The sequence below is a fragment of the Eptatretus burgeri genome, chromosome 5 (assembly GCF_056783735.1).
Source record: "Eptatretus burgeri isolate ZD-2024b chromosome 5, Ebu_testis_v1, whole genome shotgun sequence".
In the NCBI taxonomy this organism is placed as follows: domain Eukaryota; kingdom Metazoa; phylum Chordata; class Myxini; order Myxiniformes; family Myxinidae; genus Eptatretus; species Eptatretus burgeri.
In genome coordinates, this window is record NC_140965.1 from 34,998,642 (window position 1) to 35,012,159 (window position 13,518).

The following is a 13,518-nucleotide window of genomic DNA, read 5'->3' on the forward strand; positions in this document are numbered from 1 at the left end:
AAAAAATATCTAAAACAAAGGTAAATAAAACAAATATGCGAATCAATTTAAAAACCAATAAGTTAGAGGATGTAAAGAAAATAATAAATATGTTTGAATGGACTGAAAAATTTGATGGTTATCAATTGAACAATGGAAAAATAATTTACTACAATATCAAAATGATATGCAACTCAGGAGGTGGTCAGATGAGATCATTAAGAGAAGTTTATCATTTCGTAATGGCACAAAAGGGGTATCTTAAAAAATATAAAGATTCAAATGTTTTGTTTTTCAATATTTTAGATGGGGATTATTGTGCAAAGAAAATTAAACTATTGAAGGAATTTGAGAATGAACAAATGTTTATAGGTTCAATGAGTGAGCTAAACAATATGCATCGGTTATTTGATAAAGAGTGCCCGAGGCTTAGACGTTTCAGATATTTCTTTAGAATCACCTTTAACAAATCTTTATCTTGTTGTATGGGTTATTTGATAAAGAGTGTCCCGGGCTTAGACGTTTCAGATATTTCTTTAGAATCACCTTTAACAAATCTTTATCTTGTTGTATGGGTTATTTGAATAGAGAGTGCCCCGAGGCTTCGACGTTTCAGATATTTCTTTAGAATCACCTTTAACAAATCTTTATCTTGTTGTATGGGCTATTTGAATAGAGAGCCCCTAGGTTAAAAGGGGAAATAAAAAAATGACCGTTTTTACAGCCATTTTTCCCTGCTGTGCAGGGGTTTGGCTTTTTCTTGAGGCAATGTTTTATGGCCGGATGCCCTTCCTGACGCCAACCCTGGTCGCCTCTTACGACACACAGGGATATGGTACACCTATTCTAACCGGGGCATACACCGGGACCAGTACACTGGCACTCATTTCGCCGACCTCGGAAGGATGGCAGGCTGAGTCAACTCCCTGGTGTTAATTCAGCAGCCAACGGGGCTTGAACTCAGGACCCTGGGATCCCAAGCCGCCACCCTAACCACTAAGCCAACACCAGGCTCCAGGTTAAAAGGGGAGACAAATAAATATACCTTGGGCTAAAAAGGGGATTTATTTTTTTATGGAAAAAAAAGAAAAATTTCATGGCTGAAAATCCCCCATTCATTTACATGGGGAAAAGTGAGCCAGACCCAGTATTCTTACCCTACTCAGGTTCCTTTCGCTCAGATATGTCGATAAGTGCATGTTCTATAGATAGGTTACCTTCCATTGTTTAATGGGCAAAAATTGATGAAGTGCGCTGCGATTAAATTTAATAGTAAGGGAGCGATCACAACACAAAGGAAGACTCCCCTCCCCCTCTTCTGGGAAGAGTAAGAAGAGCCCTCCCGTCCCGTGATTCATGACGTAAGCAACTCCCTCCCACCCGTGGTTGAGCAGGGGATGGAGCATGAGGACATGAGTCACGCCGTGAGCGGGGGAGGTGCCGATAAGAATAAAGAAGAGATCCTCTGTTGGTTCGGGCTGGCTTTTAGTAAGCTTTGGCTTCTGCTTGGCTCGGGTTAGGGTGAGGCTTTTTGAAGGCTTTTTGCTTCGGCTTGGCGAGGGTTGAGACTTTTGGTTCAGTGAGCTTCGATTCTGGTTTGCGAGGTGGAGGCTTTTTTGGAGAGCTTTTTGCTTCGGCTTGGCTTTTCAGCAGGCCTTCGGGTTCTGCTTGGCTCGGTTTGCTTTTTGGGCTCTGGCTTGGTTCGTGTTGAGAGAGGCTTTGTTCATCGGAAGAGAGTTGAGCTGGTTGCTCGGCTCGGAGTTCTTTGTTCATTGGAAGAGAGTTGAGCTGGATGCTCGGCTCGGAGCTCTTTGTTCTCCGCTTGGCTTCATCTTGGAGGTGGTTCTTCGAGACAGCGACGAATCGGCGCCTCGTCTCACCAGCACTTGTTCGGAAGCGCGAGAGGATTCGCTGGAGCTCGGGAAGGATCGCAGCTCACGGAGATTGGATCCAGCTCGCTCTCGCTGGAGCCCAGGTCTGAACAGCTTGAAGACCACACGAGGTGGAGAGGTTCGAGATAGGTTCTCGGTTTCAGCTCATCTGTCCTCTGAGTTGGAATCCTTCGCAAAGGTATCAGCCACCATTTCGTGTGTGTGTGTGTGTGTGTGTGTGTGTGTGCGTGTGCGTGTGCGTGCGTGCGTGCGTGTGCGTGTGTGTGTGTGTGCGTGTGTGTGTGTGTGTGTGTGTGTGTGTGTGTGTGTGTGTGTGTGTGTGTGTACACGTGTGTCCGTGTGTGTGTACACGTGTGTCCGTGTGTCCGTGGACCCGTCTAACAAGGAGGAAACTGTTCAGTGCTTTGTGTTCTGTAAATGATTGCATTTCGTATCGTCGGCATAGTTCTGCTCTTATGTGCTTCCCGAGCTCCCCATTATGATTAATAAATACCCCATTTGTTAAATGTTTCCAGCTCGTCACATCGATTCTGTCATTGACTGAGCATTTCGTGCGATGGGAGTTAGAAAGCCGTTGGTTTGCCGTAAAAGGGGGACATTCGGACCAGCGGTTCTCGGCGATTGAGCCGCTCGGAATCGCGCACGGGACAGGCTCGCTTCAGCAACTTGTTTCGTACCAGTTCCGTCGAGGGTGTGGAGGCTCGGTGGATCGCCACGTGGTCTCTAGGTATTTTGAAGAATTGGCAAATAACCCTGTACCACGTGGTGGAAAAATTGACCCTTCACGGTTCTTGCACAAGGACCCGTCGGCCTTGGAGTTGTCTGGGCGGCGATCTATGTTCCGAGCGATCGGTCGGGCCAACTCGACTTGCGGCTCCGTCAGAGCGGTCGGCTCGCAGCCGACCTCCGGCACCGTAACAATACTTTGCTTGTTGGGTTGTTCACTGCACAGTCTCGATGTGCAGAAATATCTTTCCTTGCATCTATATTTCCTTGAGAAAACTGTGTATGTGACCTCCTACATATGGATGACTTGGTGCAAGTGTCACATTCCACAGATGAAATCCAGGAAATCAGTGACTTTCACGACTGCACCCACAAACTTTGGTCATACCATTAACATAAGAAAGGCAGAGGTCCTTTTTCAACCGTGGCTATCTTCGTGCTAACTCAATTATCATATCAATGGAAGATTCAAGACCACCTAAATTTGTTTTATTTGGTCAGCTTGGTGCATGCAAAGACGAGGACACAGTGTGGACAACGCCTATGCGACAAAGACATCATTCAATGCAACCTTAATGCTGCAGAAATCCCACTGTAAAATTGGGAGACCATCACCCAAACAGACATGCATGGTGCAACGCAATCCACAAGGGGGCCGAGGCTGCTAACAAATCCAGAATAACATGAGGATGGCTGTGACAACAAAGATTCCATGATGCCATCCAACATCCGAGGTCAATCTCAGTCTCCGTCGGTCAATGTGGGAGAAGCTTCTCAGCGGTTATCAGCCTCGTCTATGACTCCCGTGTCCATCACAAATAGGAAATGATCTCCAATCATCATTGAATAGAGAGACAGAAAGATTTCCATGAATAGATTGTGGTTTTCTTTCAAGTTATTTTGTATTGATTATTATTTGTTGTTGTTGAACAGCTGCAAATCCACGTGGAGGAACAATTTCTGGGAGACAGGTGTTCAGCTATTAATGGACAGAGGTAATGTGAGTGGAAATGTAGAAGATCCAACTCCTCTCCAGGTAAGTGCCTATTCTTGAATGGGTATCTCCTTTAACTCGAAGATAAATGTCAATACTTTGCAAAATAGCAGTCAAGGGGTGATTGTGCATTTATATGTCACTTTGGTTAAACAAAAACAAAAACTTTCATTGCATCTTTCTTGAATTGTGAGCGTTCGGATTTTCTCCAGCAACATCAAGGCAATAAGCCTGAAAAAAGGTCTCGTGGAATCTAATGAGATTCTCATCAGATACGTCATATCCTCGGAGAGATCATAACAAGGTATTTGGAGGGCAAGTTCAGAGCAGAATGAAAATTTTGAAAAGGGCCCATCCTACCCGGAAACTTTTCATACAAGTGTGTGTCCCCTGATATAGATGTGACCTGGGAAAGCCTGCTCTTGCACACAAATTCATCCTACCTCTTCTTCAGTTATCATATCGATCTTTTCGCCCATGGTACACTGAATCCTACGGTGAGGCAGTTGCGTTGAAACAACTTGCCTTCTCATCCTGGAAGGAAAATTTGACTGAAGGCAACCTCAGATCACTCCACAAAGCACTCAAAATTATGTGTCCACTCTCAGGAGAGCAGAAAACATCTTGTCAACCTCAAGGCTCAACTTTCAAACCTTTCTCCTTCCTCAAAAACCTGGTGGCACCTTGTTTTTTAGAGTAATCTCCCCCTCCATCCCTTCTTTTACTGCAATTATGGCACCACAGGCGACGCTGCTCATGAGAGGTACACTCGACTCAATTCCTTGTTTGCTTACAAATCTTGCATGCTAAACCCCTCGCTCCCTGACCCATCCTATCCAGTCATACCAAACTGCTCCTGCATTCGGTATTTCTCACTTGAGAAGTTGCAGACGTTTCTGGCAACCCTTGACTCTATATTCTGCAACTGGCCTGCAAGTTGGTCAACATCTCTAATATTCAACCATGGTGCATAAATGGATCCTCTTAACTTCAAGCCAATTAGCTTGTTCCAATTCGAAGCAAGGTCATGGAATCTATCGTTGGAGTTGACATCAAATCCTTTCTTTTCTCCAACGGACTGATCTCAGATTTCAGACCCAGTCATTCTACCTTGGACAGGTTGCTTTTACTCTCCCAACAATGGATAAAAGCCCTCAATCTCAGATGTGAAATGAGGGCCATCTTTGTGAACATATCTCAAACATTTGATAGTCTGTTACCCTGCCTTGATCTCCAAATTCTCTGCTTTTGGCATCCAACGTCACCCCCTCTCATGGATAATGGACTTCCCCCACTTCCATATTCAGCGTTAAGCTCTTAATGGGGTTCTTTCCTCTTTATCATTGATCTTTCTGATTCCTTGGAAAATCCTGCCTCTCTCTTTGTTGAAGGTTCTGCCCTCTGCCATGTAATTTCTGTTCCTTTCGACAGATGGGCAAAGCCTCTTCCCTCTCTGCAGACTTTGATAAAAACAGGAGCTTGTCCAACACTTGGAATATGTCTTTCAACTCAGACAAATTCCACACACTCACCCTGTCTCTCCGAAACGACAGTCCGACGTGCCCTCTAAAACTACGGAAACAAACCACTTGAAGAGGTTAAATCACTCAAACTTTTGGGTCTCACCATCAGCCACGATATTTCTTGGGCAGACCATATTTACAAGATGGCCTTCAACGCCCAACCACCAACTGAGCATCCATACTTCGTCGTGCAGGGCCTTTCCTTGGTCAATATGAACCTTTGACAACCTGTGAGGCCTTTATTCACAGCTGAGTGGAGTACTGGTCTCCCGTTTGGGCTGGCACCCCTGACTCACACCTTGCCCTTGATGTCGTGGAAAGCAAGGCCCTAAAAATCATTGGGATCTCCCGCAACAAAACTGAATTTCGAAGCCTGTTACTTTCTCACCTTAAGTGGGTTAGTGGACTCTCGATTCTACCAACGTCGTTTTGGTCTTGCACCCTCTATCCTCTCTTGGCTCTGTCCCTCCCAAGTTTCTTCAGAATGCACATGGTCTGCCACTGCCAGTAACATTCTTTTTGTTGAACAATAAAATTCCCTTCTCATGACTCACCTCCACTCATTTGTTCCTCTTTTCTATCACCTGTGGAACCAACTTCCCCTGTCTGATCAGTCGCATTCTTCCCTCCATGGTTTCAACACAGCTGTCCACCACTACTTCAGGTCATCTCTCATCCATACCCATGACCTCTTCCACCCAAAGTTACCCCATTTCCAAGCATTCCCTTTTTCCAGGTTATTGTGATCCCCCCCACCCCACAACTCTTTTCATTTGTAAGTTGTCGGTTGTTTTTTTTCCTTTTCTTCTTCATCCCCGCTTTCCCCTTCCTCTTCATGATGTGTATCATTCAGCATATGTGCAGTTTCTTCAACCTCATGTGCCCTTTTGTCCCTCCACTTGATCTCGCTCTCACTTCTACTTTGCTGTTGGTGTTTCCTCCTTTTCATTTTGTTTCCCCCTTTTCATGTTGTTCCCTTACACTCTGCTCTTGCTCCTGCACAAGCTTTGATCATACATATATACCAAAAATAATTCTGCCATGGAATCCAAGGCATTCAAAATCATTGGTATCCCCTGAGATGAAGCCGAGTCTCTGGGCTTGTTACGTTCACATAGCAGAAAGGTGGAGGTCGATTTTTGACTGCTTCTTTACCGGTCTTGCACCCGCTGCCCTTTCCATGCTCTTCCCTCCCCCTTCCCACTCCAGGTTTATGTACATCACAGGTGGTCTGCCGGTATCCCATTTGTGATGAAACTCACAACATCCAGATTCATTGCTCATCTCCACTCGTTTTTTCAAATTTTCTCTCACCTGTGGAACCACTTCCTTGGTCTGTTCAATTTATTTCTTCCCTCCAGTGCTTTGAGATAGATGTTCACCACCATCTCAGGTCATCACCTATGTGGCATTGACATAAATTTTTGAAGTGACCTCAATTGGAAAGGTCATGAACTAATGAGACATTTTAACCCTGTGAACCCTCATGGCAATTTTACCAGCCACTTCAAACTTCCATATTCCAGGGAGGGCCAGGGTGGGGGAACAAAGTCCAAGAAGATCAAGGTTCAAATGGTTAACATTTTTTTACAATCACTCGACTAAGGTTTGTCTGATCAGAATGAAATTGGCCTCCCTGGATAGCTGAGAGACATATTTATGCTTGATTTACATCATTCCCCTCAAAGTCGAAGGTCAAAGTTTTACACCACTTGAACTCCCAAACTACCATTTTGGTTTTTCTTCCATTTTTCTGTGAATGTGTGAGCTTTTTCTTGGATTCAGCTGTGACTTTTGGAATGAAATTTTGCATTGATAATGGGAGTAAAAAGTATGTGGGGTGATATTGTTTTTGACCTTTGACTAATTTTAAGGCCATGATCTAATTATAGGCATTTTATCATTTTCCCACCAGAACTCATCTTTGGTTTGTCTGATCAACACAAAAGTGCCCTCTTCAGATAGCCTGGAGTAAGCTGCATTGACGCTTAATTTAAATCATACCCCTTCGAGTTTCATGTCAAGGTCAAATGGTGGTCTGAAAATAATGCTTTCTTTGTCATTGCTCAATCTTGCCAATGTGGAATCTCAAATAATGTTTGTCTCACATCATCATAGTGGATCTGCATCTAAGTTGTGCACTTGATATTGATGAGTGTTCTTCACCTACATTTTTCCGATTGTGACGTGATTAACAAAAAACACATTTTTGATCAGAACTTGAATAATTTTCCTCTGATTTTCATGATGTTGAGTATTTTTTTTGATAGATTCGAGATGGAGACACATTTTCTTAATTTAGACTCTATCCCTAAATGTTGACGGTGAAGGTCACATGGTGGTCCGAAAAGAATATTACATCATTGGATTGCAGGTGCCGGGGCAAGGCTTACCCTTGGTGATGGCTTTGTTGTTTCAGATATCTTGTTCTTTCTGCCCTCATTAACCCTCTCCAAGTTCATCACTCTCCGTGTTTCCACGTTCTAAGATTTTTCCCCTCTCCCTCTCCCTCCTTCTTTTTAAAAAATTTATTTGTTTCATGATTGCTTCCACAGTTTTCCTTTCCATTTTGATTGAGAGTTTGCATGTATAACCACCTTGATCACCCCATGTATCCCCCTCCCCCCACCCACCTCCTTGATCTCATTCTTCCCCATCTCCTTTATTTGGTCATCTCTACCGAGATGACCTAATAAAGCCGGACCAAATGTTTGTCCGTACGTCCGTCAACAATTTTTCTTTCCGATCTTAATGAAACTTAGTATGTGGGTAGAGGTCGATGAGTGTTGCACAACGATATAACTTTTGTCCGGGTTCAAGGTCAAGGACGAGGTCATGAGGTCATGTAAGTTCTACAAATCGCCATTTTCAAAACCTATCTAGTCTGCCATTCTACAAGATATTCGGCAACTGTTTATTGATTATGATAGTTAAAAAAATATTATCTTGTATCTGACCGGACAGATTTTTGAATTTCCTTCCTGTTTGATCGTCATGTGATCTGGAAGATGGCCAAAAAACGCCGATGTGATTCGCAAAGAAGGAAGGAAGGAGAAATGAGATATAAATATAAAACACATTTTTAGCCTTTTATATTTATACATTTTCCGCCGAAGGTGCAAAAGTTTCAAAACCTGAAATGTAAACGTTGGCATTTATTTTCAAAATATAATTTCGTGCGCGCGTGCCAAAATGCCGAGTCATCTTTAACCAAACTGCGTAGTAGAACTGCGCGGTAGCCCGGTCATGGCGTCTGAGCAGTGGCCAGCGTGGTTCAGATTGACTGTGGTTTCTGGGGCGAAGGTGATTGTTAAGAAGTATGTCGGCGGTATAAATTCGAGTGACTGTATTGGTGATTTAATCACGCAACATCTTGACAACTAATATTCTGGCCGAACGATTGCATTAATTCAATGCATCAGCAGGGATAATTCGCAGGCTCTTCTCGATCGTGCTGATATCTTACATAATCACCAGCGGACATAGGGCTGCAGGCTGTGCAGCCCTATTGTTTTTGACCTTTGACTAATTTTGACCTTTGACTGTGGCCACGGATCCCGGATGAGGGGATAAGTGATAAATTATGCTGCATGCTTCGGGCTTTCTGATTAATATATCAATGAGTACATTCCACAATTAATAATTAATGAATCTGGCATACAAAATGTTTTTTCATACCTGACATGTTACTTTGTGCAGTGTCACAAAACTTCTGTGGAATTAATAATTAATGAATTTGATTGTTCTAACGATTTTTCAAACCTCAATATCTCGATAAATACTTGACCAATTTTCTTTCTGAAAGTTGCACTATAATCAGTGAAGAATAATCTACAGGATTATCATCATCTCCGAGAGCTAAGCCTATTTTTTTCGTTTTTCTTCGACAACCGGAAGTGAAATGTCCCCAGAGATTGGACGGACCGGAAAAACCACGTATTGCACTTAACTGGTGATTCTGATGTGTTAATCTGGGTACTAAATGAACGATACATAGTTATTAATTATGTCATTCGTAGTGTTATCCGAGTGTATCTCTGTGAACTAATTCAATCCAAACGGTAAGTTTGGACTGTTTCGTGGTTACCTGAACTGAACTTTGAGAACTTGTGGTATTATAGAGATGACCGTCACCCGCACACGGGGGTAATTTTTATTACCACTACCAAAGGTGAAGAAGGTTATGTTTTCACCCCTTTCTGTCTGTTTGTCTGTTTCTCTGTGTGCAGGATATCTCAAAAAGTTGTGGACAGATTTGGTGTTTGAAAAGGAAGAAATAATTAGATTTTGTTGAAGATCCAGATCCGGATCCGGCTTCTAGAATTTTTTTAATGATTCGTCACCATTGAGAAATGGTGCCAAAAATGATAGAAAGCTTAACTCAAAAAGTTGCGGACGGATTCAGACGAAACTTTGTGGACTTGTTGGGTGTGTGACGAGGAAGAATTTATTCCATTTCTGTGAAGATCTGAATTCGCATCCGGATCTGATCATTGTTAGTGATTCTTCATCATTGAGAGATTGGATTTAATCAATAAAAAGCACGATATCTCAAAAATTTGTGGACGGATTCGAACGAAACTTTGCGGATAGGTAGGGCGTGTTGCAAGGACAAATTCCTTTGATTTTGGTGAAGATCGGAATCTGGATCCGGACACGACAATTATTTAATGTATAAAGTGATTCTTCACCATTGAGAGATCGGGCCAAAAACAATATGTCGCATATTTGAAAAATGCATTGGGCTGGATATGTTCTTGTGGATCAGGCAGTGCATGGCGGAGTTATGCGCTCCAACAAGTGCCCTTCTTGTTCATTCTGTTCATGTCTGGACTGTTCTGTGTTCTACCATGTCCATGAGTCTCCACCCTGCACACAAAAAAAATTAAATGTACGACCTCTTCGCTATCAATATCAGGAGAATACCTTGCAAAATGATGTTAAATCAAACTCCTATTAATGTTTGATTCTCTCGAATAAAAGTTAATATTAAAATTGAATTACATAAGTATGCAGGAGTTTTTGTTTCCTCTGTTTTTCATCAAGAAGTTTCCCCAGTTGTGGTTGTCGTTTCTAAAGAGTGGATTGATTTCAGCAACTTGCTTGTTCACCTTAATGCTTTCGAATAAAGAGTTTCTTTTTGACTTTTGTTTCACTTGTTTATAGAACTTGCAACTTAACCTGGAATTGATTGAAATAAAGATTCAATCATTGCTGCGCACTCAGGTGCAGGAAGAGAAGAAGAATGTCCAACAGACGAGTTCACATCAAGTTAACCATCATGCCTGCAAATGTCCATTTCACCATGCCTCATAACATCCTATCAAATAGACTTTGTGAAAACGTTTGGGAATAGCCTGCAGCTTCTTGTCTGGGCACCACAGAGTCCTGAGATGAACATTATCAATCATGTCTGGGAATATATGGAGTGGGAGCTGCGGCAAGGGCTCAGCGAAGTTGATTCGATGTCTTCATGGGTTCAAGCACTCTGTGATACCAAAGGACATGCTCCCAGATACTAATATATATATATATATATATATATATATATATATATATATATATATATATATATATATATATATATATATATATATATATATATATATATATATATATATATATATATATTGTTGTGAATTCGCGTCCGCCGGCGTGTGAGCGGCCACGTAACTCGAATCGTGGCATGTCGCCGACCGGACGGACAATTCCGTCGTGACCCTCTCGGACTAACGCCGGGAACTAGTCACGGGTGGGCCTTTCGGCCTCACCACGATCGTGCCAATCGGCCCCCCACGTGGGATAGGGTTGTTCGCCAAATTCGACCTACCTAAGTACCCACACGGAGGGTAGACCGGGCGATCGCACCTCGCCGCAGGTCGACTTTGGACACGGGCCACTTTAAGCGACCCGTTCCGTACTATCTGGATAACCGAGCGGTGTTATCGTCAACCTCGATGGTTCCGATTAATTATCGGGCGTATTTAGCCCACTACCAACCCTTTACGTGAAGTAAGATGGAGATTCAATTAAAGAAAAGACGAAGCGAAACGGGAAAAACAGTTCAACATAAGGCACATTTATTCCACGGCACACGGATAGCACACATATACAATTACAGTACTGGCCAATACTAATACTGCTAATAATAATATTTCAGCTAATACTGGCCAACAAACGTGTCATGAGACTCAGGATTTGTCACTCCTTGGGTGTCATTTCTCTGGTCTCTGCTGATGCTCCAAATAAGACAAGTGATCTTGATGTGAAGGAGGCATTCCATGCCACGCTCAAGTCATTGGTTGATCAGTGCCCCAGGTGAGACACTTCTATTCTTGGGGGATTTCATTGCATTGACTGGAACTGGTAGGGATGGTTCTGAGATGTGTTGGTCCCCATGGGTCTGGAACTGTGAACCAGAATAGCACTAAGTTCCTTGATTTTGCAAGAAGACATGGACTTAGGGTGGCTGGTTCATTGTTTCAGTGCCAACAGGCTCATCGCTGTACTTGGCATTCCAACGCTGGTGGTGTGGCAAAGGAGGTTGATCACATACTCGTTGATGGGTGCTGGAAGATGGAAGATGGAAGATGAATCAACTGCAGGGTCTCCCAGAGTGCTCAGTTCCTCAATACCGACTCCCAGCTTGTTGCAACTGAAGTTGCAGCTTAAATCCAGGAGAATGGTACCATCCCTGTCTAAGCTGGATGTTGGCAAGGTCTTGGATCAAAGGGTAGATAAGGAGTTTGTGAATAGGCTGAGTGGGGATTTGGGAGATCTGGGTGTTTTGGGAATCCTGAAGAGTTGTGGAGTGCCTTTAAGCCCACCATCCTTGATATTGCTGGTGGGATGTCTTGGAACTCACCGTGGGGCGAAGAAGAACATTGTCTCCGAAGGGAAACTACAAACCATTGACCAGAGTCACAGGGCCAGGCTTAATGGCCGAGCTGAGCTGTTCAGGGAGTTGAGGCGTAAAACTGCCTGCACTGAAGGTGGTACAAGGAGGCCTATGTGTGAGGAATCTGAAGAAGTAGTGAATGACCTGTGGTCAAGTGATTATTGTCCTTCTTTCAGAGGAATTTGTGCATTGCCTTCCACTAAGCCCATCCACCAGTGTACTGCAGTTGGAGTGGTGGGTGGTGGGCTCTTGACAGAGGAGTCCGAAGTGAAGGCCCACTGGGCTGGTTATTTAGAGACCTGTTTTCACAGCCCACTGGGTGGCTGTACCAGGCTGACCCACCAGCTGTTGATTTGGATGTCAGGGGTGTAACTATCCCTATTGTTGATCCTCCAATCAACTGTAAACCACCTTCGTTTGTGGAAACACAGGCTGTAGTGAACCAGTTGAAAGGGAATAAAGCTCCTGGGATCTGTGGTATCCTTGCTGAACTTCTCAAAGCTGGTGGAAATGCTGTAGTTGTGTTGTTGCATACAGTTCTGTGCTCTGTCTGGAACACAGGCATCATCACAACTGACTGGAAGAGGGCTCTTGTTGTCTCTCTGGAAAGGGAAGGGTTATCAGCAGGAATTCAACAGCTATCGAGGGGTAGCACTGCTTTCACTGCCGGTAAGGTCTTTGCTCTGATAATTATTGACAGGGCTTGCCAACATCTGCTTGAGCACCAGCACCCAACGCAGTCTGGTTTTACACCACAGAGCTCAACAATTGATCGCATTCTTGCTCTTTGGATCCTCACCGAACGGAGATGAGAGTTTCGGCAAGGGCTGCTTGCAGCCCATGTTGATCTCTACAGATCATTCAATTCAGAGAATTGGGATGCCCTCTCGAGGATTCTCGATTTTCGTGGGTGCCACCAAAGCTGATCAATGTGATTTCTGAACTATACTCTGGCACTGAGAGTGCTGTGAAGTGTGGTGGTACCATCTCTGACTTATTTCCAGTTGTTACTGGAGTTCGTCAGGGGTGTGTCCTAGCCCCAACACTTTTCAGCGCTTGCATGGACCGGATTCTGAGAATGTCGGAGAGATTGAGCTGTGGTGCACCGTTTGGGAATGTCAAGATCTCTGACCTTGAATTAGCAGATGATGCAATCATCTTTTCAGAGATGATGGATATCCTGTGGGGGCACTCCTGGTTCTGAATGAGGAGTCTGAGCCACTGGGATTATGGGTCTCCTGGGTCAAAAGAAAGATCCAGGCTTTCGCTGACATCATTGATGCTGCTATTTTGTCGGTACCTGTTTGTCGTAAGGATGTTGAGATCATGGAGAGATTCCCTTGCCCACGCAGTGATATTCATGTCTCTGCATGTTTTTTGAGCCAGAGGTCAATAGACATCTGGGTCAGACCTGGGGAGTCATGGATTCACTGGATCATGGGGTATGGTGCAGTTGTTACCTATGCAGGAGGACAAATGTCTGAGTCTTTAAGTCCTTCGTGTTTC

The 13,518-nt window shown here is 43.8% G+C and overlaps 1 long non-coding RNA gene across 4 annotated transcripts in view; it reads left to right on the forward strand.

The window, feature by feature from the left end:
* LOC147026210 (uncharacterized) overlaps nt 1-13,518 on the forward strand; it is a 190,655-nt gene that overhangs the window by 155,594 nt on the left and 21,543 nt on the right. For all 4 annotated transcript variants that reach the window (XR_015058154.1, XR_015058156.1, XR_015058155.1 and 1 more), the window contains exons 5-6: nt 3,531-3,633; nt 7,030-7,085. This is a non-coding gene — a long non-coding RNA (uncharacterized LOC147026210). The remainder of the gene's footprint in view (nt 1-3,530; nt 3,634-7,029; nt 7,086-13,518) is intronic.